At 41.9% G+C, this 24,144-nt stretch overlaps 1 long non-coding RNA gene across 2 annotated transcripts; it reads left to right on the forward strand.

Moving 5' to 3' along the window:
- Nucleotides 1-3,002: 3,002 nt before the first annotated feature.
- On the forward strand, nucleotides 3,003-24,144 carry Gm34259. Of its 2 annotated transcripts, none has more exons than XR_876346.1 (3): nucleotides 3,003-3,054; nucleotides 10,403-10,519; nucleotides 24,087-24,144. It is a non-coding gene; the product is annotated as a predicted gene, 34259 (long non-coding RNA). The 2 variants fall into 2 exon arrangements; XR_385135.2 differs by lacking the exon at nucleotides 24,087-24,144 and adding an exon at nucleotides 13,143-13,543.

Here is a 24,144-nt window from a genome sequence, read left to right on the forward strand (position 1 = left end):
GGCTTTTCATTATTTCTACCTATTATAAACACAAGCATTCAGATGCCACCTTTCAGAGTTGCTAAAGGAATACACAATAACAGAACATGTTTACTGCCTGATAACTAGAAGCAACTTACCTTCGTCAAAATAAATCTCCACAGACTTCGGCACCCTTGGAAAGAGTGGGCGAAGGAAAGGGAGAAGCAGCCCTGGGTGCAATGATATTTTATTTATACCCCGCATTCATGTCTTGCTTTACAAAAAGAGGCACCTTACAGCCTGAATGCAGGGAAATCTGCATCCAAACAGTGAAAGGAATGTGTCACCTGCTTAGTGACATCTTTTAAATATAATCCAGAAAATGCCAAGCCAAGCTACACAGACTAAAAGCTTTGTCACCAGCCCCTTACTGGCTCTGGGTTTGTTTTGTTTGTTTTGTTTTGTTTTTTTCAGGATGCATGTAGAGAGTCAAATGATGAGAATTTGGGGTTTTTGGATTGTTTCTGCTTTACAATTTATTGTTTGTTTGTTTGTTTGTTCAGATCTTAATGGATTTTATGGTGCAAGTTTCCCCACTTAAGGAGAGCTAACACTCACAGACATGGCAGATGCCCAACTCTCTATGACAGACTCCTAGGCTGCAAAAGACCATAGCAGACACCAAATACAATCGAGTCATGTGTGCAGCCCATAGATATCTTAAAGACACAAATGTTTGTTATTGTTTTTTTTTTTATCTTTGAAGTAATTCTGTATTACAAAACACAGCAGAGAACAACAGTGACCTAGCTTGACATATAGGTGAGAAGCCCAAGTCTGTGTGGGTAAAGCGAATGACGATTTCTTCGGGGTTCAGATAAAGACAGCACAGCCCTCTGCGCGTCAAATCACTTCTCCAAACTGACAATGTGCGCAGATAAATGAGCACAGGCGAGCTTCCTGGGGAAGTCAATGCCTTTTGTCAGCATTAGCAGACATCTGTGTCCAGCAGTATGTGTTTCTTTTAATTAGACTCTGTATGCATCAAATAAATTTTAATTAAAATGGAAACAGCTGAATACCTTAAGGTTGACACGAAATGAAGCAACGGAGGGCCCTCTGCCACTCAGCAGCCTTCTCCATACACCTGTTGCCTAACTGGCTGGAGTCTGCCTGGAGTTGTGTGAGGATAATCTGAGGAGGACCGCAGACAGACCGGGAGCACTTCCTGTCCCAGGCAAGCTCCTCCCGTAGGGCAAGCTCCTTGCCCTTGCTTTTTCTTGCCAATGCTCACTGAGGACAAGGTTTGCGATCATTTGAGGACTCAGCAACAGCATGGCCAAGATCGCGACCAAAAGTTTACAAAAACATCACAGAACCTCACGTCACAGAACCTTAAAATACACATACAACCACCCCTCTGTAGTTTAAGACTGTGGTTCTCAGCCTGTAGGTCATGACCCCTTTGGAGTCGTCCAACCCTTGCCTGGGGATTGCCTAAGACCATCCTGCATATCAGACAGTTACATTACAATTCATAACAGTAGCAAAATTACAGTTATGAAGCAGTAAAGAAAATAATTTGGGGGGGGGGAGGGAGTCACCACAACATGAGGAACTGTGTTAAAGGGTTGTAGCCTTAGGAAGGTTGAGACTCACCGTGTGACAAAATTCCAATGTCCCTCTGGGCATTTCTCACACTGCAGATGTTTTTACTCTGGGGGGGGGGGGGCGGTCAGGCGGGGTACAGGAGGGATTTAAGAACAAGGATTGGACAGGAGAATGGCTCAGCATTTAAGACTGCCCTGTCAAAGGATCCAGGTTCAGTTCTCAGCACCTGCAGGGGTAATTCCAGTTACAGGGGATCGACGCCATCTTCTGGCCTCCATAGGCACTGCATGCATGGTACACAAACAAACATACAGGCAGGACACCCATAGACATAAAATAAAAGTAAATAAATAGCAAATAAATAAAAACAAGTATTTTTTTAAAGAAACAAGATCTATTTGTCTGTGAATTAGAATAAGCAGAACCCACTGTGACTCACATAGCGACAAATAGTAGACCCTGAGAAAATGATCCATTCAAACAATAATCTCTTAAAATGATATTTTACTATTATATACTCAACGTGGTTCATGTTGAATTTAATTTCCATCTAAATTTAAAATACAGGAGACATGGAAATCCATTATTAGATTTGAGATAGAACGAAGTATGTCATTTGAAAGTAGTCACAGCATTAACTTGGGGAGGTTAGTCAAATCAATTTCAACTTTGGAAATACACACGAGCAACACAGGATGTTTAAATGTAAAGTGCTATGTTATTTTTTTTTAAAAAGGAACAAAATTAAGTAGTCAGATGTATTTGCTACATTAAGGCAAAATGAACATGCCTGTGGTTAAGGCAATTTGGGGGGGGAAAAAGCTGTGATTTTTTTTTTCTGTTCAAACTAAAGCAATAGCCAGTTTAAAGAGCATGCTCCTGTTTGTGCAGGAAAATGGTTTTCAAAGGCAGGGTGGTGGTGTGTGCCATGTGGTCGGTGGCTTCAGAGCAGTGCCAGCAACTGCCTCTCCAGAAAGATGTGGACTTTGTCAAGCCCTTTGGAAAGAAGAGGAGACTCAAAAACTCTAATCATGGCCCAGCCTTGGCTACAACCCATTATGGGTTGCAAATGATTGCATCGGAATCTTCAAGGTTCAGAAATTTTAGCCCACAGATACTGAGGAAAGAAAAATCAAGGTTTTTCTTGTACATAATTAAAACAGAGCAAACAAAGCTGAGACCCATGTTTCTCCTGTGCCCCTTTCAGATCTGGTTGTATCCCCACAGGAATGCTTGTGAAATACCACACATTCAAGGAAGGCTTACAGGAACCCACTCTTCTGTGGGGTGTACCTTCCGTTGCTCAGTACGTTCGTGTCCTCCGGAACTCTCGAGGACGCTTATAGGCTAGGAGTGCAAATGTGAGAGGCAAGGAAGGTCAGCTCCCCTTGGAGATATAAATAAGCTCGTCTACATTCTTGTGCAAGAGGCAAGAGCACCCTCACGTCTCTCACTACAGAGCCTGCCAGATGAACATCTGAGGTCAGAGGAACTTGATCCCATGATCCCACGGGGGTTGGGGGGGGGGGGGGCGGGGCTCTGTAAAGTAGTCCTATGCTTTGCCTGACAATTTAAGTTTACCAAGCAATCGTTGAAAACTGAAAACCAGAGAGTCTCCTTAGAAAATTTTACTTTCTACATTTGGTTGGGACTTGTATTCTGACTTGAATTCCTTTAATCAGGTGGTTCAACGCAACAAAGTGAATTCAGGATTCTGTTGTCCTGAATGGGAAAAAAATGGGGATAGGGTACAGACCGTGTGAATCAGAGCAGAAGGGGCACGTCATAAAACAGACAAGAGCTAAGCAACATGCTGCCTCACTGACTTTTTGTGTACAGTCACTCCAATTTTTAAAGTTTTGTTTTTTGTTTTTGTTTTTGTTTTGTTTTTTAGTTCTCATTGTCCTCTTATGGCTCTGTGGCTCTCCACAGTTAGTAGCAAACACTCGCGTCCTTGGAATAAGGTAATCTGAATAATGAAGAGCGTTTTCTCTTTGGCAGCGAACCCAGGTTATTCGGGTAACAGGGTCAGCAAAGAAAAAGAGTGTAGGCAAAGAGCCCAGATGCAGTTCCGATATTTACTGAGGTTCCAGAAGTCTCCTGTGGCTGGAATGGACATCAGAGTCTGCTTTACTCTTTATTGTGCTGGGGAAATTATTTGAAGCCCCCAGAAGCCCCGGGAAAATTTATTTGAATCCTCTATTGCCTGTACCTCTCTCAATAAACCAACTGCGACATAGCGGTGCTTCTGATAGCTGTAGGGTCTAAAGAAGATACGGAGAGTCACAGGAATCCCGGGTAGATTTTATACCTACATTTATGGATGTTCCTTGTTATAGATGTACATGACTCCACATACACTGTTTCAAACCTGAGTGTCTAGAGCATAATTCACTTCATGTTTCGAAAGGAGCATCTACTAGGATTTGTTGTTATGAGAAAATGTCTCAGCTGCATTCATAATCAATGCTAACAATGACTGGCACCATCAAACTGATATTTGACATTCCCAGAATAAATTCACACAGTAAAAAAAAAAAAAAGTATTATTTCAGATGATGTGGAAAAGCAGACTCTGGATGGGACAGGCCTAAAGAGCTAAGAAGGTTCTTCTTTATTCTCCTTTTCTTTCTGTGTAGGCCAGAGGACAGGGGATGCCAATTACTCCAGTTTTTAAATTCTTTTGTGAAATTCAGACTATCCTCTCATAACTACATGCCTCTCTATGGTTATTAGCCAGACAACTTGGAAGTTCTTAAAAGCAGGTAGTCTGGCTTATGAAGACAATTTATGTTTGGCAGTGAGCCCAAGAGGGGGCTGCTCAGGTAGCTATGCAGCTGAGATAAAGGGCATGTAGGGAGAGGATCTGAAGTGATGGTGGAAATCTTTCACATACTGAGCTGTGTGGAAGCAGTGGCTATGTCACTCAGGGGGGCATCCCTGAGCATACTCAGGTTGGTGGCCAGAGGTAGTTGCTCACATGAGACAGAGGGTGAACCCACCCTTTCCTGGGCCAGTGGAGGCATCTAAGGACTCACCAGTCTGAGACAAGCTTCTGCAGACAACTCAAGTTGCCATGGCTCCATTTTGAGAAAATAGGTGTTGTGGCTGGAATTCTATCAGAGACTCATCTGTTGTCCATTTGCCCCATGGTTGCCGAATGTTTAAATGGCTCTCCTTGAAACAACATTTGCTGTTTAACCCAAAGATCTGCCTCCTCCTTAGGGGACTATTCTGTCCATGCCACCGTTTCACATGAGCAGAAGGGCAAACGGCTACAAGAGAGCAGATTCTATTATCTCAAATAATGGATGAAAAAAAAATGACATTTCCTAACTTGGAAGTTAGGCATTACTGGTTTACAACTTAAGGCTACCTAGTGGTGGTTAACAAAGCTCTGAAGGGAGAAAAAGAACAAGAACTTAACCTGCTCCCATGACATACTGCCTGCGTTTAAATAATAGATACTTACAGTTAACTATAAAAACAATCAAAGAACTATCTCTTCTCAATGACAGAACATAATCATTGTGAATTCCAATGCTACAAAAACTGTACTACACTAATAAGACACAGGCATACTGTATTTAGAGGTATGCTATTTGTATAAATAGTCATTTCAAAAAGTAATGACTTCCTTGTATCTGAAATAGATTTATTTAGAGAATATCAAGTGTTTTAAAATTGAGAAAATTGTTATGCTAAATATTGAAATGATGCTTAATCATACTGCTTTTCCATCATTAAAGAAAGTTACCATTTTAGCACATCTGCTTACTCATTTTACCTTGACACAATATAATGAACACAAGATTGCACAACATACTTTTTAAGCTTACATAATATTGTAAAGAATATTATATTTTCTCTGTATGCCATTTAAATGTTAATATGTTTTCAGTTCAGTCTAACCTCTGTAATTTGCACGCTCACTGAAGAAATACTAGAAAAGGAAGGGAAAAAAATAAAAGAGGAAAAAAGAATTCTGCATCATCTATCTATACCCCAAAATAACTCCTATTAACATTCAGGTTATTTATAAATTTGTATAGAAAAATACATTTTTACTAAAGTTTTATATGTCCTTTAACAACAAATATAGTAGCAGTAGCCAGAAACGTCCATAAAATGAAGATATAAAGGAACAAATGAGATGAAATTTCTAAGTTTGAAAAATACAATATATGAAATAAAAATAGTCACAGGCCACGTCTTTGAACTGCTTTTCTGTTCTGGTGATGAAATAGTCAGAAGCAGCTTAAAGAATAGTTTGTTTTAGTTTAGTGCTAGAGGACTAGATATCCAGAATGATGAGGAAGGCATGGCTATAGGAGCGGAACACTGTAAGATCACATCTTAACCTCACACAGAAGCACTACCAGCTGGATGAGGCTGGAGCATCTCAAAGCCCACTTCTGGTGATCATCCCCTCCAGCAAGACTCCCTGGACCACAGGCAAACTAACTGAGAACTAAGTTGTTTAGGTACTTGAGCCAAAGGGGTTCATTCTTTTTTTTTTTAATTTAAACCAAAATAGATACAATTGCAGGTTTGATACTATAGAAAATAAACTATGAATTTAAAATCATATCAAATTAAGGTCACAAAACATAGTAATAGCACAAACATCTGTGATTTTTATCGTCAATACAAATCATACGGAGGGAAGAAAAATGGGGGAGGAGGGTGTTAAGGCAAGGTCTCTCACTTGGTCTAGCTCTAGCTAGAATTTGCTATGTACACCAGGCTAGCCTTCAAACTTGGAATTTTTCCAGCTTCTACCTCTGAAATGCAAGAATTCTAAGCATGTACCACCATGCCTAACTTAAATAATGTACATTTATACCATAGTATAGAAAATACAGATAACCTTTTACATGTCTATCATTTATATTTATCAATATTATTTTGAAATTATAATCGACATGTCATCACACCACATACATTAATAGCATCTATCTGTAGAGATATTATATATCATATAGTTATATATCATATAGTTATATATCATATAGTTGACCCACTGTTCATTCATCTGTCCCAGATAGTGGTTTTCTGTATTAGTAAGGTGATCCAGAGCAACAGAACCCATAGCAGATCTGTACATAGTTATGTTTCTATATGGTGTATATGTTAGGGTTCACTGTAAGGAATTATCTCATTCAATTACGGAGACTGATGAGCCCCTGTAAGCTGTCTATGAGCTGGAGTCCCAGGAAAAGCAATGACATAGTACTAAGAATCAGAAGGCCAGGAATATAGGACCCAATAGTCAAGAACAGAAGACCACATCTTCTGCCCACTCTGCTGGACAAAGCGAGTGAATTCCTACCCACTCTGCTTTTCTGTTCTCCTTAGTCATGCCTCAGAGTAGTGGACACCCAGCCATGCAGAGAGGACCAGACCACCAATTCAACTGTTTGACCAACCTCCCGAAGCTCACTTATAAACACTCCTAGAAATAATGTCTAACTTGGGAACTTCATGTCCCAGACAAATTGACATATAAAATAAACCAAGAACTGAAGTAGCATGCTCCCACACCCAGGATTTAATTCAGAAAATGTGGGAGAGACATCAAACTTGAACCCTGATATAACGTCATACTTCACCCTACCACAGTAAACTCCATTAGATTCACAAAATACCTGTAGAAACCACTCTCAGCCATTAGCAGAGCAGCACGCATCTCAAGGCTGAAGTCCATGTGATGCGGGAGGTAAACTCCAGACCCACCCTGGCTTCCTGCCTAGAAGCGCTTTCCAATATGTGGCTTGTGAAAACAAAGGCAAGCCAGGGACTAGTGCTCACCAGGCAGAATAAACAACAGGGATATAAGGTTACTGAAGAAAGGGGAATTTTGGGGCCAAGACAAATTAAGTAATGAAGGATGCTCAAAAGATCTCCATCAAGCCACCATCAGTCTTGGAACAAGAATGAAAGTCTATAAAAGAGACACTGGAAGTGCTGTGAAGTATCACCACGAAAAGGAACCGAGTATTCACCAGGAAAAGCCAAAATGTCATGGTGATGTCCTGAGCTATGCACAAGTCCTCAGAATAGTTACACCTTAACAGAACAGCTACTGTGAACTTTGACGAGTCTCATAAGTTAGCTGAAAAATGTCCCTTAAAAGAAAAAAAAAATCAATATCAAAACCCAGCCTTCAGGGGTGGTGGCACCTGCCCATCATCCCACTTGAAAGACTGAGGCAGGAAGAGAGCCAAACCCTGTCTCAGAACAAAACAAAACACAAACAAATAATGCCAAGAGTCCTACCATGATTCATATTAAAACATTTTAGGATCTATGGTGTCCAGAAAACTACTAGGAATAATGAAAAAGGAACAAACTTGGTTCACAATCCAGAGTACATACAAATACTACACATTGTGTGTGTGTGTGTGTGTGTGTGTGTGTGTGTGTGTAACCATTTTTAGGAACTTAAGTATCATAAAATTAAATCAGACCTGGAGAGGAAGAGAGGTGGAGAAGTCTGTTCTTCCTTAATAGATCCTGCTGTCATCTCATAAAAAAATTATATTCCATGCATTAGCAATAGTAAAACTCTGAAAACGGATTTTGGCCACTTCCAAGAATGAAAAAGAAGTGCAGGTGGGCCAGATATTCAGCATAAAGAGATGCTTAGTCAAGACCACCCACAAGCTAAGATGCAAGCCATACAGCCTTCTTACTGCTTTGACATTAAAAAACAACAATACAATTTAACTTTCATACACCTATACTTAAGCATTTTCTTCTTATCATTTTGCACTGTAGGTTAAAAGTACACAGATAATAAAATTGCTCATTTGTTTCAGAAGTTTTGATAAGTACATTGATCTTAGCTTGTTTGTACTGCTGTATAATTTACACAGAGCAAACATTTCTTTCTCATGGTTTGGATGCTAGGATATCCAAGTACAGTGCTGGCAGACTGCATTGCCCTGAGAAGGATGTACCCTCCAGAGAGGTAGGAAAGGCAGGCATTGTGTCCTCATGTGGCTGAAGGAAAAAATGTTCCAAGAGCTAAGACCTGTGTCTACAGTTCCCAACTTGTGAGTCATGACCTCATTGCGGGGTGGAGATGTCACATATCAGATATCCTGTCTATCAGATATTTTCACTAAAATTCATAACAGCTAAATTACAACTATGAAGTACCAACAAAATAATTTTATGGTTGGGGTCACTGCGACATGAGGAACTGTATTAAAAGGTCACAGTACTAGGCAGGTTGAGAACCACTGTCCAATGTGAAGCTGTTTTCTGAGGGCTTTCATCTCATTGGTGGGGATGGTGCTCTCCCAGTATAATTATCTCTTAAAGCCCTTAACTCAGAAGTCCATCATTCGGGCAACACCTGCATCCTGAAGGGGGCCCATTCAACAGCGGCAGCACTTGACTATAAGCAGCCTTGCTTTTTGTCCAACTGAAAGTCATTGGCCTTACTTTTGAAATCTAGGTTGATGTACCACATTCACAGAGATGCTGTCGGACTTATGAAACAATGTCAGTATGGTACTTAGTAACAGTGTGCTGTGTCTGGGTATTTAAGGAAACCCATGCCCACCTCAGTTTCCTCATCAACAAAAGACAAAGCATTAAGATGATCTCTAAGTCCCTTTAAGTGTCTTTGTGAGTCCTTGAACCTGGCATTCATTCAGTTCAATCTATCAACACAGATAGAGACTAAAGACTGAATGTATTAAGTGAATAAAACCTCTTTTCTCATGAGGGCAGTGTGGTCCAGTAGAAGGAGGGGTGTGTGCAAATCAGGGATGTAGGCTGGTCGGTGGCCTCATTTTATAGATGAGCAGTAGCCAAGCTCCAGACATGGCTAGAAAATGGAAAGCTGAGACTAGAATCCAATTCATCTGACTTCTAGCTCTAATGAGCCCTGAGAGCTAGTTAGACCCAGTGACTCATGCATGCCCTTGACGTTCACGGCAATACGCCACACCTGGATGCACTTGCAGAGGTAACTAGGTTTGTAGAAGCCGATTATTGACCAGAAAGAGATCTGCACCACTACGTATGGATGGACATTTCAGCAACAGTATTCACTGACAAAATACCCTCATGCTTTAGTAGCGAGACAGCCATTGTAGAAAAAAAAAAAAAAAAAGATTAATGTTGATTTTCCTGGCTTTACCTGGGTTTCACATCTGAGTCTTATCTCTTCCTTAACACAGCTGATTAAGCTGATTCCTCCATTATAAGTAGTCACTGGTCCAATTGCTTAATTAGACTAATTCGTTGCTGCCATTCAGGCACACATCTCTAGACAATCTTCCATCCATACAGCACACATACACACACACACACACACACACACACACACACACACACACACACACACAAAGAGTTTGGGTTTAGATAGCTTTGGTCTCTCATCAGAAATCTATGTCAGAGGGTTTGGGGAATGGAGAAGTGTGGAGATTTCATTCTAACTTGGTGCACATACCTCTCTCATTAAGGGGCATAAAATGCATAGTATCCCATCAACTAGAAAGAGTAACTCTCTGATTAACCAGAACAAGCAAGGATTCCATGGAGCCTTACGTACACTCAAGCCAAGGTTTTGCCACTCAAGGAGACCACAGATGAACTGTGACAAAACTTCAAACTGGATTTTCAGAGCATCTAGGATGCTCAAACTGTGTACAAATGATTCTGGGTTGCAATCATTTATGTAGACAGCAACAGGCATTTTTAACTAAGACTCTCTTATATCTAGGTCATGTTACCAACCAATAATGAAAGTCACAATCCCAACTCTTCCCTGGTTGCTATTCAGTATCCATGACACCACTTCCTTCTTCTACAGCCACAGCAGACAGCTCACGACAGCTCTCCAATGGATGACATCTGGGATCAATGGGACCACTTCCTGTTTCCATATTCACATCAGCAGAAGCTCAGCAACTATAGCGTCTTCTCGAGGGTAGGTTGGCAAAGGGCCATGGGACCAAACCCTGTTGTGACCAGGTTTTGTAAATGAGTTTTAATTATAACACAACCAGACCCCTGGGGTTACCTAATGTTACTAGGATACCAGAGCAAGGTGAGGCAAGACTATATAAGCTGTGAAGGCTAAAGTACAAGCTCTGTACTACATTGCTGTACACACACAGAGGCAACTGAATGATCATGTACAGATTGGATCAAAATCCTTACCTCAGTTCAATTCATTACCAATATATCAGAGGTGATATTTGTGTGTGTGATAGATTCCGCTTTCTATCACTATGAAATTACACATACATGTCATTGAAAGACAAAAGATTTATTTTAGCCCATGATTGCATCCATGGTCACCAGTTTTGGGAGCTTCTGGTGACACTGTACATCCTAACAGGGAATATTTGGAGAGTTGGCTAAACTTTGGCAAATGACCACAAACTCTCTTGAATGCTTTGGCTCTTTATGGATTTTTTTTTTTAAGTGAACACTTTGCTTTTCCAATTAAACTTTCAGATCAAAGAAAGCAATAAAAAAGTACCATGTTTCCACAGTGCCTCACACAGAGCTCTGGACACACTGAGTGGGAAAGTTGTGTCCATGGTCATTGAGCAAAGCAGTGAATTTCTCCACATATTGGCATTTGTACTGCCTGGTGGACAGTCAGTCAGCTGAGTGGCCTTGGAAAGTGACTTATGCTTGGAAATAGCTCTCAGTTATGTGAAGAACATCCATCCATTCATTAGGTTGTAATTAACCCTACAGGGTCCCACTGTGGTGTTACATTGAATAAAAACAGAGACAAGATAAAAAGCCCTTTCATGTTGACACAAACTTGAATAGGCCAGCTATTAACTACCAATGTTGAGCTATATTTTGTCAGGATAATTCATGCCTCACTTTGAGATGAATCTAATGCTTGGGATGTTTTCCAGCCCCCACTGCTCGGCTTGTAACCTACCTAAGGGCAGCAAGGTGAGCTGGGGAAGAAAAGCACAGTCATCGTTTTTCTTATTTTTCAATTCAAAATGAAACAGACAGAACGTGCGCCAGGTGATTCTGATCAAAAGCAGCATCCTTTCTTTCCCCATATTCCTCAATGCTTTTTAAACTGGGAAGAATTCTAACGATGACCATGGAGACAAGGTATTTGTACATTTTATGCCATAGAAGGACATTTTTATTTTTAATAAAACATTGAAGTTATTGGTTATTATCTTCAGTGAGTAGTATTACCCATTAATCTTTAAATAGTTAGAACAATCATATTCCTTTCATGAAGGACAGTCGTATGTTCTATCTGAATGGAAACTACTCTGAATTATTTTGACCCACAATTTTAGGGCTAGAAATGATTTCATCTCAACTATTGCTGAAGCTTGGACCATCTGCAGCTTAAATGTAAAATGTCCCCCAAAAGGCTTGGCCTCTGGCCCATGGTGCTACTAGAAGATTATGGGGGGCCCTAAGGAGTGGGAGCTAGTGGGAAGAACTTTCTAGAAAGACTTCAAAACTATCTGGAAAAATCATTCCCACCTTATGTAATGACTGCACGATTCAAAAGGTGCATCTCCTATGTAATTTTTCAACAGTGCCCAGGATTAAAAGCAGCAAACAAGATCAAAAGGGTGAGTAGGGTAGCCATAAGAGCCTAATTTTATGATATAGAGTTTAGAGACAGTTATATGAGAACATATCACTGTACATATCTATTTTTACAGAGAAGCTTGGAGTGCCAGATATTATATGTTGACATAATTTAAATGTAAGAAATTTTAATTCCATGGTTTACAAAAGTAGAAATGACCTACACAGAGAGAGGAGGAAGGAAGGGAGGGAGGGAGGGAGGGAGGGAGGGAGGGAGGGAGGGAGGGAAGGAGGGAGGGAGGACACATAAGCTTCACATGTTCTCTGTGAGTTGCATGATCAATGGCAAACTAGCCTGGTTGATATACTAAGTCTGCACTGGAAAAGGGTAAGTACTGGATGACGATTATGTGGAGCCAATAAAATTGCAATAATCTTCCTGATAAGAAAATACCTAAGTGGTTCCAGCAGATCTGCAGGCTAGCTCCTCACTATTCACAGTGACACGTCTAACAGCTGCTCTGGAGACAGAGGCCATGGAATTAATGTTAGTCAGATGCTGTTAGGTCTCAAACAAATGGCTGAGATGCTTACTAGCACATCAAAGCAGGCTCTGGCCTCCCAGCATCCCTCAGTCCCTACCTGTAACAGGGTCCTCCTGGATACTCTGCCCTCTACCCTTAACTCTCCAGCCCAGGGGCTGGGCTGCCCTTCCCCCAGTTCCTCTGGCCCCTGTGTAACTTAGCTATTGTGGCTATGTCAGTCTCTTGGCCTAGGCCCCCACTCTTGGTTGGTGACTCCTTTTCTGCTCTCCATCTCCCTCTCTCCTCACATGGCTCAGTCTGGCCATGACTACTCTGGACCCTTCCAGATGCCTCTGGCAATGCTTTAATTTTATCTACAATAAACCTCCTCCTTCACCACACCCAGGAGCAGTCATGTGCTTCATTCAGATGAGAAGGTAGAACCTAGGTCTAGAACTAACTCTCTCTCTCTCTCTCTCTCTCTCTCTCTCTCAGCATGGAGAGGAAAAATAAGCCATGTTCAAACAAGAATCAGTGCTCAGAATAGCCAGTTCCCAGAGTTCTCTCTGAAGGTCACCCATCAGTCCCAGGGAAACCAAGATGGCTGCTGTCCTCACAAGGGATGCTACAGTGCCACCCATGTGTGCACACTGCACACTGACTACATTTGGAACTGGAGGGACAGACCTGCTGGACTTTCTAACTGCAGTTGATCACCTTCACATGCTAAAATAACCCGAGGTGATCAAAGTCAAAAGTGGTGTGTTATTGTTGGCTCTCCATTTCAGAGTTTTCAGTCCATGGTTGCTTGGTCCGGTTACCTTGGGCTTATAGGGAAATAGTTCCTCTTGGTGAGAGCGCAAGGTCAGGAGGACTATTCATTGTATGGTGAGCAGAAAGTAAAGAGGCAAAAAAGAACCGTGGTTCTTGTCTCTTCTTTAATTGTGATACCCAGTGGCCCAACTTCCTCCATTAGTACGACCTCTTAAAGACTCCACCATGCTAAGATGCTACTGACCAAATCTTTCATATACAGATCTTTGGGGAAGTCTTCCCAAATGGCAGCAATAACTCTTCCTCCTAATGCTTGGTATAACCACAAAAATCTCTCCATAATCTACCCATTGAAAACTAATCACACACACACACACACACACACACACACACACGTGTGTGTTGAAGTTGTACAACTCACAACCAGAAATGCCACATAGAAATCCACATCTGGGGACTGTCCCAGAGCAGTTGGCCAATTCACACCAGAAAAAAATGCTCTGTTTTGGAACCAATCTTCGCATGAATCGTCTGGGAGTTTAACATGGAAGAAGTTATCGCTGCTTCTCTTTCTCCTGTTTCTTGCTTCAATGGCACCTTTGTCAAAATGCCTGTGATTATACAGTGACAGGCATAATGTAAGGCCTCATAGGCACTCTGCTTCTAATGTCTCCCAGTATCTTAGAAACTTTATTTTTAGCAAAGTGCTCTTAATAAGAGGTTTCTGAAATGAAAGTATCAAATGCACAGACGAGAACAATTCAGTTCTGTGCTTTGCGAGGCTGGCCTCTTTCCACAGTGGCTCCTTCCTGGGGCCAACCCCATCTCTATCAGAACCTGATGAAGAAATAGAAGCCAATACAGATACAGCCCTAAGTCCCGCACAGCCCAGAAGAAACCTTGCCCTGAGAACAAATTCCTGAACCAAAGTTCACTAGAAAGGGGCAAACAGTGTTTGGCTCTTTGTACAGGTTGTAGTTACCAAACATGACTAGTTAACCTATATGACTAGTTACCCAATATTACTAATTATCCCATATGACTAGTTATACAATGTGTCTAGTTTAGGTAAGAGTTCTAGCTTTACCTCTTGAGCTCCCCACTGAGTGTTCAGGATAAAGTCGTTGGATCTGCTTCAGGTTGAACCCTTTGCAAAGCAGGGTCTCTGAACCAGAATGTTCTCCAACCTCTCTGGAACTATTAAATTAATATATAGTGTCAATTATATCTTTCCCGTTAACTCATAGAATCAAGACATAGCTTAAATATTTCATGTAATAAATATTGCAGTGCTTCCTCTCAACTCAGTAGTATTTAGGTGGGCCTGGGCTAAATGGTGTTTACACTAGTAAACAAATCTGATCCTTATCCACAGAGTTCACAGTCTCTTGGGAGAAAGATCAGGAACTAGAATACCTGAAACTTGTAACTATGACTGGGAGAATAGGGAACTAAAAGGGTCATAGTCAACATTTGGAAGAGAAACAGATAAAAGACAGGGATGCGCCGGGCATGGTTGCACACGACTTTAATCCCAGCACTTGGGAGGCAGAGGCAGGGGGATTTCTGAGCTCGAGGCCAGCCTGGTCTACAAAGTGAGTTCCAGGACAGCCAGGGCTACACAGAGAAACCCTGACTCGAAAAACAAAAACAAACAAACAAACAAGACAGGGTTGCTACATGTTAGATAGCTTCCCATCACTATAAAAAAAAAAACCCTTGCCATATTTTATATATATATATATATATATATATATATATATACACACATATACACACACACACACATATATAATGGTTTTTTTTTTTTTGGTCTTACAAAAGTTCATGATCTGTGTCTCATCACTGCAAGATGCTGTGAGCACATCACAGTAAGATTGTATGTCTAAGCAAACCCACTCTCTTCATAGGTAGCAAGCAAAAGGAAAGAGGAAGAGAAGAGACTGAGACTCCCTAAATGCCACACCTCCAATGACTTAGTATCTTACTAGGCTCCACCTCTTAAAGACTTTAACCATCTATCTACAGCATGCTGCTGGAGAACAAATCTTTGCACATAGACCTGAGTGTTGGTGGACCATGAAGTTCCAAATGATAGCAGCCCCCATATGATGCTTTCTACCTTTTTCAGTAATACTAAAGCTACCAGATGAATGTACATGGGAGAGGGGGAAGACTTGAGAAGGGAGAGTAAGTGCAGCATGGTACTCATAGCATCTCAGAGGGAGAAGGGAACTTACAGAGATAAGTGGTAAAAATTCTAGGAACACATGGGAGCAAAGAAGCAAGCATCAAGTGGAATCCATTTTTTTCCACTGTGGTGTCTTTAAGACTCAGCCAGCTCAGCTATGAGCAGAACAAGGTTAGCTGAGTTCATGGGCTGAGTTCTCAATGCTGTCTAGAGGCTAGAACTACCTAGGAGTGTCATGGAAAAATACTGAGGTCCAGGCACCTCCCCCAGACATAGTGGCTAATAGATCTGCAGTCGAGTCCAGTCATGGGTAATAATGGTACAATGTCAATGTCATTTGAGTAACAAGCTTGAAGAATCAATAAGATGACCTCCCCCCAAAAAATGTAAAGACGATACTTCTGACTGAGCAAGGAACCCATAGAAGAACAAACAAACAAAAAAGCATGAAGACTGGTTACCTACCAAATACTGAGAAATCAGGTGACTCAATGTGGCCAGTAAGTGATTCTAGATGCTATTCTCTGATTAAGCTGGAAGACTCAATGTATTTGGTAAAGGCCTGAGTGTTATGATTTGCAATCACTGGTTTCTTCAAATTTTGTTGGGGTGCAGAAAGCATTTGATCATGTAAGTGGGTAGCTGGCTAGCACAATTCTAAGTAAGAAAGATGCTAGAAATGAACAGGTCTAGGAACTGAGAGGCCACGATGTGGTGTGGACCATCCACCTAAAAGGGAGGTTGCTGTCAGGCAGTGGTGGCACACGCCTTTAATCCCAGCACTCGGGAGGCAGAGGCAGGCGGATTTCTGAGTTCGAGGCCAGCCTGGTCTACAGAGTGAGTTCCAGGACAGCCAGGGCTATACAGAGAAACCCTGTCTCGAAAAACCAAATAAAAAAGGGAGGGGGTGCGCGCAGGAGAAGTTGCTATAAAAACAGTCTCAGAGGCTGGGACAGGGAGACTTTGCACGGAGGAATGAGGTCCACAGTAAATGAGAGGGTGCCATGAGGGTGCAACCTGTATCCCAGAGTTGGCAGAGCTACTGGGGATGTGGGAAATGAGGAAAGGCATGAGGCCTCTAAGAAGACAAGGGCCTGAACCCTCAAGTAGATTCCAGCTTCAGACAGAAGTGTTGATGTTCACAGTGTGATCTGAGCAAGTACTGTGGAAGCGATGTCTCCATTCCATTCCATTCCATTCCATTCCATTCCATTCCACTCCATTCCATTCCACTCCATTCCATTCCATTCCATTCCATTCCATTCCACTCCATTCCATTCCACTCCATTCCATTCCATTCCATTCCATTCCATTCCACTCCACTCCATTCCATTCCATTCCATTCCATTCCATTCCATTCCATTCCACTCCATTCCATTCCATTCCACTCCACTCCACTCCATTCCATTCCATTCCATTCCATTCCATTCCACTCCATTCCATTCCACTCCATTCCATTCCATTCCATTCCATTCCATTCCATTCCACTCCATTCCATTCCACTCCATTCCACTCCATTCCATTCCATTCCACTCCATTCCATTCCATTCCATTCCATTCCACTCCATTCCATTCCACTCCACTCCATTCCATTCCATTCCATTCCATTCTCTTCGACCCAGAAGCACCGCAAAATCTGTATCAGATTTCTAACAGCCAAATATTGATCCTGAGAAGCCCCCCACAGCCCACTCTTCCCATGACCTTTGTAGATGTTAATGATACTTTTATTCTTCTTCCTGCTACTCTAGTCAGCTTCCAAGCCGAATGTTCCTTCCCTCCCAGCCTCCACTTTTCTCATCCCTACTATAAAACAACACTAGACTTTCTCCTGGTTGTAAGCCTGAGCCTTTAATGTCTGAGCATCTCTCCAACCCATCACTGCTTTGTTCTGTAGTCGATTCTGATCAGGTCTTCGTTCTTTGACTTTTAACTCCCTAGTCAATCTCTACCCAGCAGCCAGGGTGGTACCTTTAAAAGCTAAATCAGATTGCCTCTCCGTGCAAAACCCTCCAGCAATTTCCTGTCTCATTCAGTGTAAAATCCAGGCTGTATGGTGTCCTTCTAGGCCACAAATGATATGTCACCCTATAGTTTTGGACCTCACTTTCATTGATTCTCTTTCAGCTAACAACACACCAGCAACTCCCACCTAAGAGCATCCACCCTTGCTGTTCTTTTCAAAAAAAATCACGCTTCCCCTAGAGTGCCACATGGCTTGTGCTAAGCCATCTTTTTAGTGAGCCCTCCTTGTCATGCCACCCAGTCAAGTGGCAACCTGTTTCTGATACTCCTATTCCACTCCCATTTACCACCAACCCTCTATTGGTCCTAATTTTATGTTACAGAGTATATAAAGGAAAAGAGATATTATACTTGCTTAGCATGTTAATAGTCCATTCCTGGACTAGTAACAAAGCTTCCGGCAGATTTAGATTTTGAGTTTTGTCTCACTGGGATATTGCCTAAGCAGTCTTAGGCACTAAAAGACACTGGACACGTATTTATTAAAGCAATGGATGCATAAACAAAGGTCTGTGAGCAGTCAGACAGCAAGGGTCCATCAGTATCAAGCACATTGGGTCTGTTGGTAATACGGATGAGACACCAGTCAAAAAGCATGAAACTGCAGCGCGTGGCCTGGTGAGCATGACTTGATTCTCACACTCACCGCTTGAGGGGGTGTGGAATGCTGAAGTGCACTTTCTGTCTCCACCTGTGAAGTTTAGTGATTGAAGACGTGGGTAGGGGGTAAAAGAAATAAGGCAGGGACTCACACAGGACTCCAAGGGAAGAAAAACACACATTCGCAAGCACTTTTGCTCCAAGGGCCTAGGCTGAGGGAAAAAGAGATGGTCCTGTGACCGTTATGCTTTGTTGGATAGAATGTGCTCTGAAAACATGAGTCAGAGTCCCCTAGAAAGTCTGGAATTTCTAATAATTAAGTTTCCTCCGTGGTAGAAAAACATGATCTCATCTTCCCCTACAAGCTGCTATGTGTTCCAGGCTAGCAACACTCAGTTTCTCCTAAAAGGATTTTACTGGCCAAGATAAAAGAAAATGAAGGCTCATCTACATGCTCCTGCCTAATGTCACTGGGACTGCTGGGCTCTAAGCTTTGAGCGGTTTCCTCCATTTGTGGTATGTTGCCATTACTTAAGATTTTGAAAACATCTTTAAGAGTCAAAGAGAGTTCCAGAAACAAAATGCCCCAGAGTGCGTACAATTTTCATTACAACAAAGATGGGGTGGGTGATGCCAACCTGTCCTTGTGATGTCATGTCCCAGTAAACAAATCTATACTGTCAATTAGCTCTTGATGCACTCTATAAGAGCCAAAGTTTAATTCAGCAAAGAGTCTTCAATACAGGCAACACTCGGATGCATAAATGAAGCAGGTCCTGCTGCAGAAAGCAATTCAAGGTAAAAAAGAAAAGTTCTGGGTTTAGGTTTGTGCACGTATTTGATATAAAGTTAATTTGGGCTAATATGTTTAATGTAAAGTTAAACAGGGCTACTTTCTACAAGGAATTGGTGAACCTCAACTAAGTAGAATCTATTCACAAATATATATCATTTTAAGTCAACTCTGAAATATGAATGTAAGTGTACAAAATACAGATATGCATTATCTAAGGCTTAAAAAGCACATATGCAAGTTAATTACCTACTTAAAAGAGCTGAACGGTCACAATGGCCAAGCAAAGGACAGGGTGGGCAACAATAAAGCAGGTCAAGTTAAAACCAAACACTTTGTGCCTTTCAGACTGCTTACAAAAATCTAAAATAAAAGAAGCTCGAAAGGAGAGGAAGGACTGGAAAGAATGCATCCATAGATGAAAGAAACTTGGTTTATTTCAGGGAATGAGCTGACGGTAGAAGCTCCAAGACAAAGGAAGGGGCCCCTAATGCACCATGACCAGATCCTGAGATCATGAGCCAGATCAGATAGCTCAGAGACTATGAGGTGGGTGGTGCACTCCAGAATAAATGGGGAGCGAGGCCCCTACTAAGACAGCTCCTACTTTTCAAAAGTTAGCTTTGTAGATGAAGCGATGTCATGGTCCTGCCATTCACTCATCCACATTCATGAAACCAGGTTGGAAGAGCCGCAGAAGAACTTCAGTTTTCTATACTGAACACTTCCTCCCACCTCTGTAGAACTTTCCCCCACTCGTCAGCCACAGAAATGATTTTTGTCCAATAGAACAGAGACTTATGACAGAAGCATAGTTCTACTGAGGCTCATCCTCCCTGGTGGAGATATTTCATAGAAAATGGGAGGCTCAACAGATGGAGAAGGACCAACAGATGACCCCAGAGCACAGTAGAGGCATTAATAGTTAAGATGACATTGTGTCCCTCACTCCCTCTACCACAAGAATCCAGACAAGATTTGGGGATTTTCGAAAGGGTAAAGGTGACATAAACACAGTTTAAATGACATAGTCTCCTCCCTTCCCTGTGCAGACATGCTTTACCAGTGGGACATAGAGGTTGATTTCCCTTCCCTTGAATGGAGCATAGCTCTGTGAAGGGCATCTGATATCTTCCAGGCAGCTATGCCCAGCTCTTGAAGGAACATACAGAGAATGTTCCTTCCTTCTTCACAGAAAGGTTTCTCTTCTCCTGGGACAGTAGCTCAGTAGGTAAAGCCCTAGGACAGTGGTTCTCAGCCCCTTTGCATTTATCTATCAGATATCCTAGATATCAGATATTTACATTGTGATTCATAACAGTAGCAAAATTATAGTTATGGAGTACCAACACATAAGTTTGTGGTTGGGGAATCACTAAAACATGAACTGTTTTATAGGATAAAAGCATTAGGAAGACTAAGAACCACTATCATACAGTGATGGGAGGGAAGGAAGAAGGGAAGGAAGGAAGGAGGGAAGGGAATAGAGAAGGAAGGAGAGAGAGACAGATGGACAGACAGATGGAGGGTTGTCTGAATGTAGTAGTATTATCACAGTGCTCTAGAAACTACTCAGCATTGGACAATGGCACCAAACATTCTTGAGCAGCAATAATGAAACATTTAGCTCTCCTGACAAGCACTAACAGAATCGTGTGTCCAAACAGGCACATTTAAAGGTTCATTTTGCCTTCAAACCATCTCATTTCTTCGAGTACAAATTACACCACACCCATTTGCTTCTTCGTGTTTACTTCGGAAAGATTCACCAGTAGTGACACACAGGACCACTAACACATCAATCACACAGCCACAGCCACAGCCATAGCCACATCAAGGATGATTGCTGCCTTGGTTGCAGCCATGTCTCTCAGACCCTTCCCTTCTAGGGACAGAAACACTGATCTTTCCCTTTTACAGTTAATTGACATTTTCTGCTTGACATCAGATGACTACTCAGAACCAATAACGGTCTCGAAGTGTCAAATGGAATTTCAAGAAAAGTACTTGGTTTCCCCCCCCTAGGTTTATGACTGCTTACAGGGTGAGGGAGTTATTTGGAAAAGGATAAAAATGTCCCAAGAAATGCCAGAAAGAATCCCTCCATGGAAACAGTCCGCAAGGATGAGAAGCGGCATCTGCAAGTTTGAGTTTCTAAGTACTTGGCTAAGTATTTACATTGTATATGCCAAGAGGGGTGGGGTGGGTAGGGCATACATAGATGACATTATGGACCCTAAAATTATAGAGCATGTGTCCCAAGAAGGAAACAGATTCTAAACAGAAGCAAAGACATAAGTACTAAGTAAATGAAAGCAGCATGACACACTTTTGTCATCACAAATCAGAGGATAGAGGGAAGATAGGGTTTGGGCAGATGATCTTGAAGAGAAGTTCAGAGACCTTTGTGTCTCTAGACTAGTGATCCTGGAGTAACCTGAAGAAGCAGAATTTATAAGCCTAAGTGACAAGAGATGATGGTTGAAACTATTTTTCAGGAGAGCAATTTTGTCATGAAATGTTCCAAGATGTCTGCCATGGCTCAGCAACACACGAGGGTGAACCTCACGCTATTCACAATTTACATCCTTTCCTTGAGGCCCATTCTCCTCACTTCATCAATACAATGCAAAAAAATAAATAAATAAAAAAAATACAATGCACACTTGCAATTAATGCTGTCTTGCCTCTGACATGCGCTCAATTCTCCCAATCCTCAACAGGAAACTCTATTGTGGGGCATAATGAGTCTAAAAGGAAACAGCCAGTTTCTTCTTTAAGAATCTAACAAGCACACAACAGCATCCTTTGAGATGTCTGGTTCACCAAGTTGGTCTCAGAGAGGCGATTCGTGCCACTGCTTGGATGCTTTCTGAGTTAATGATCCACCTGACCATAAAGATGGCCTTCTATAACCTGACCCCTAAGGACTTGGGAAGGTTTTATCATGTGAACCCTTCCTGCCATTTGCTGTGGGTTTAATTATGGCTGACTATAAAGTGTGATAAGAAAACAGCCTGGTTAATTTAAGAGCCCTACTGGTTTATGCTTTCTTGCTACTTACTGAAATCCACTTAAACTGCCGATAATTTCCCGCAGGCAGAGGACAGATTTAACACTAACCACAGAAGGACTTTGTGCTGTGAAAAAAACCTCAAGATCAACCACTTTTAATCACTCCTGTCTCTAAGCCTGGCTTGCCTCTTGTACAATATAGTCCAGGATACCCATGAACGAGCGCCATGTTTAGGACTAAATTTGAGATCTTCAAGATGTAAGCTAAATCATCACGATGCTCAGGAAGAAAAGTAGACAAAAAGTAGACAAAAGGAATCATAGTGTGATTTATTTTGTTTTATTTTAGCCAAAGCTAGGAAATTGGACTCAGTTAACATTTTCAACTTTTGAAAAGCTAGCTTGGTTCCATGAAATCCTCTCAAAGATTTGACAGCGTTAATGAAGAAAAAAAAAAAAAGTCTGGAGCTTAGACAATGAATTGATCTCTAAGAACACCATACAGTTCATACCTGACCCTCACACATTGTCCTAGGATCCTGGAAGGGAAAAGAAGAGCTGGCAGCCAGGGAACGTGCTCAAGGACCCATAGGTGACATCAGGGCCTTTGTGGCCTTAAGTGCCTGGAGTACTTTTCTCAACACAGCATCCCCAATTCACGATAATGAATTCACTCACTTCTTTGCTTAACTTGAAACAATCACTCAAGCTAGAGGCTTCAAATACTTGTGTGACTTCACCACTGACCCTACCTCGGGACATCAACAGTGACCATAGGCTAACCCAAGAGTGAATGTGGGGGAGACTTCCCCAGAATCTCCCCAAGATTGTTTGGAATTTGATCACAATCCCCAAACACACCAGTACATGAGTACAGTGGAAACTGCACACATAAACACATACAGATAAATGGTACATACACATGCAACACTGCACACAAACACACACAGGGTAAGCCAGGTGGACAGGGAGCCTTCTAGATACATGGACTCCTTGCCCATAGAGCCTCCCTTCTGTCCTTAAAAAAAAAAAAAAAAAAAAAAAAAATCTTCCAGCAAGCTCTGCCAGATAAAGCCATCCACATTCAATCAGAGTGGATGCATGGTACTGATTTTTGTATTTGCATATTCTCTTGCCAAAAGGAATAAAAAAAAATCCCTTTTCATTTTGTTTAAAAAATAATAACCATGCCTTTTAATGTTTAATCTCTCAGCAGCGCCTCACACAATGTTTCATACAAGTTAAGTATAAATGGAATGACTGCTGTCTAAATAAATGGTCAGAACAATCCTGAAGCTCACCCACCCACACACACCCACACCCACACCCACAGGTTTCTGTGGCTGGTTGGAGCTTGGTGACATCCTCATTGTTGACTCCCAAGTGGTATCATGCGACTTCAGTAGGCTCCTCTTTAGAGGAAAGGGAAAGGGCCAAAGCCATGAGAGGAGAGCTTGCTGCAAAGTGTCTCTGCACTTGGGCTGTATTTATGAGAGGCTGCAGAAAGGATAGTTCCTGTGGGGAAGCCAGACATTCAACCTTCTTTGAACTTGACTCCCCTGAAGCAGTGTCATACAGGCATGGGGTCAGTTACATTGTCAGGTTCCTCAGAGGCTGGCTGTCATGCACTAAGGGGGTTGTGTCTACAAAGCATTTCACATTTAAAGCCTAAGTCCACTCTTGCTGTCACAGGCTCTAGCTCTTCCATTGAACTCCAAGACCCCAAGACCAGGTCTCATCAGGGTGTGTGTTTGTTTGCTGATGTCAATCATCTTTCCTCTTTCTTTCATGTCTCCTTGCCAGCTTACAGAATGGAGGTAGTACTCACGCTATGTTGATACTGGGTATCTTTATGACAGTTCTCCGATACTTTGATAGCCATCAAAGTCTTAAACCTACAGTGAACAGGGGCTATCCAAGAATTGGAACATAGATATAATGCAGTTGGAAGGCTGTGGATGGGAGTAGATATGGTTTATTTCAAAGGGGTTTGCCACTGTCCACAATGCCAGAAAAACAAAGATGTTCTTGCTTCCTACAGCTCTCTTCAGAGAAAGATCGCCAACTGCTTTCAAACACTGGTTCCTCATCCTACACTG

This window comes from Mus musculus, chromosome 17 (genome assembly GCF_000001635.26).
Source record: "Mus musculus strain C57BL/6J chromosome 17, GRCm38.p6 C57BL/6J".
In the NCBI taxonomy this organism is placed as follows: domain Eukaryota; kingdom Metazoa; phylum Chordata; class Mammalia; order Rodentia; family Muridae; genus Mus; species Mus musculus.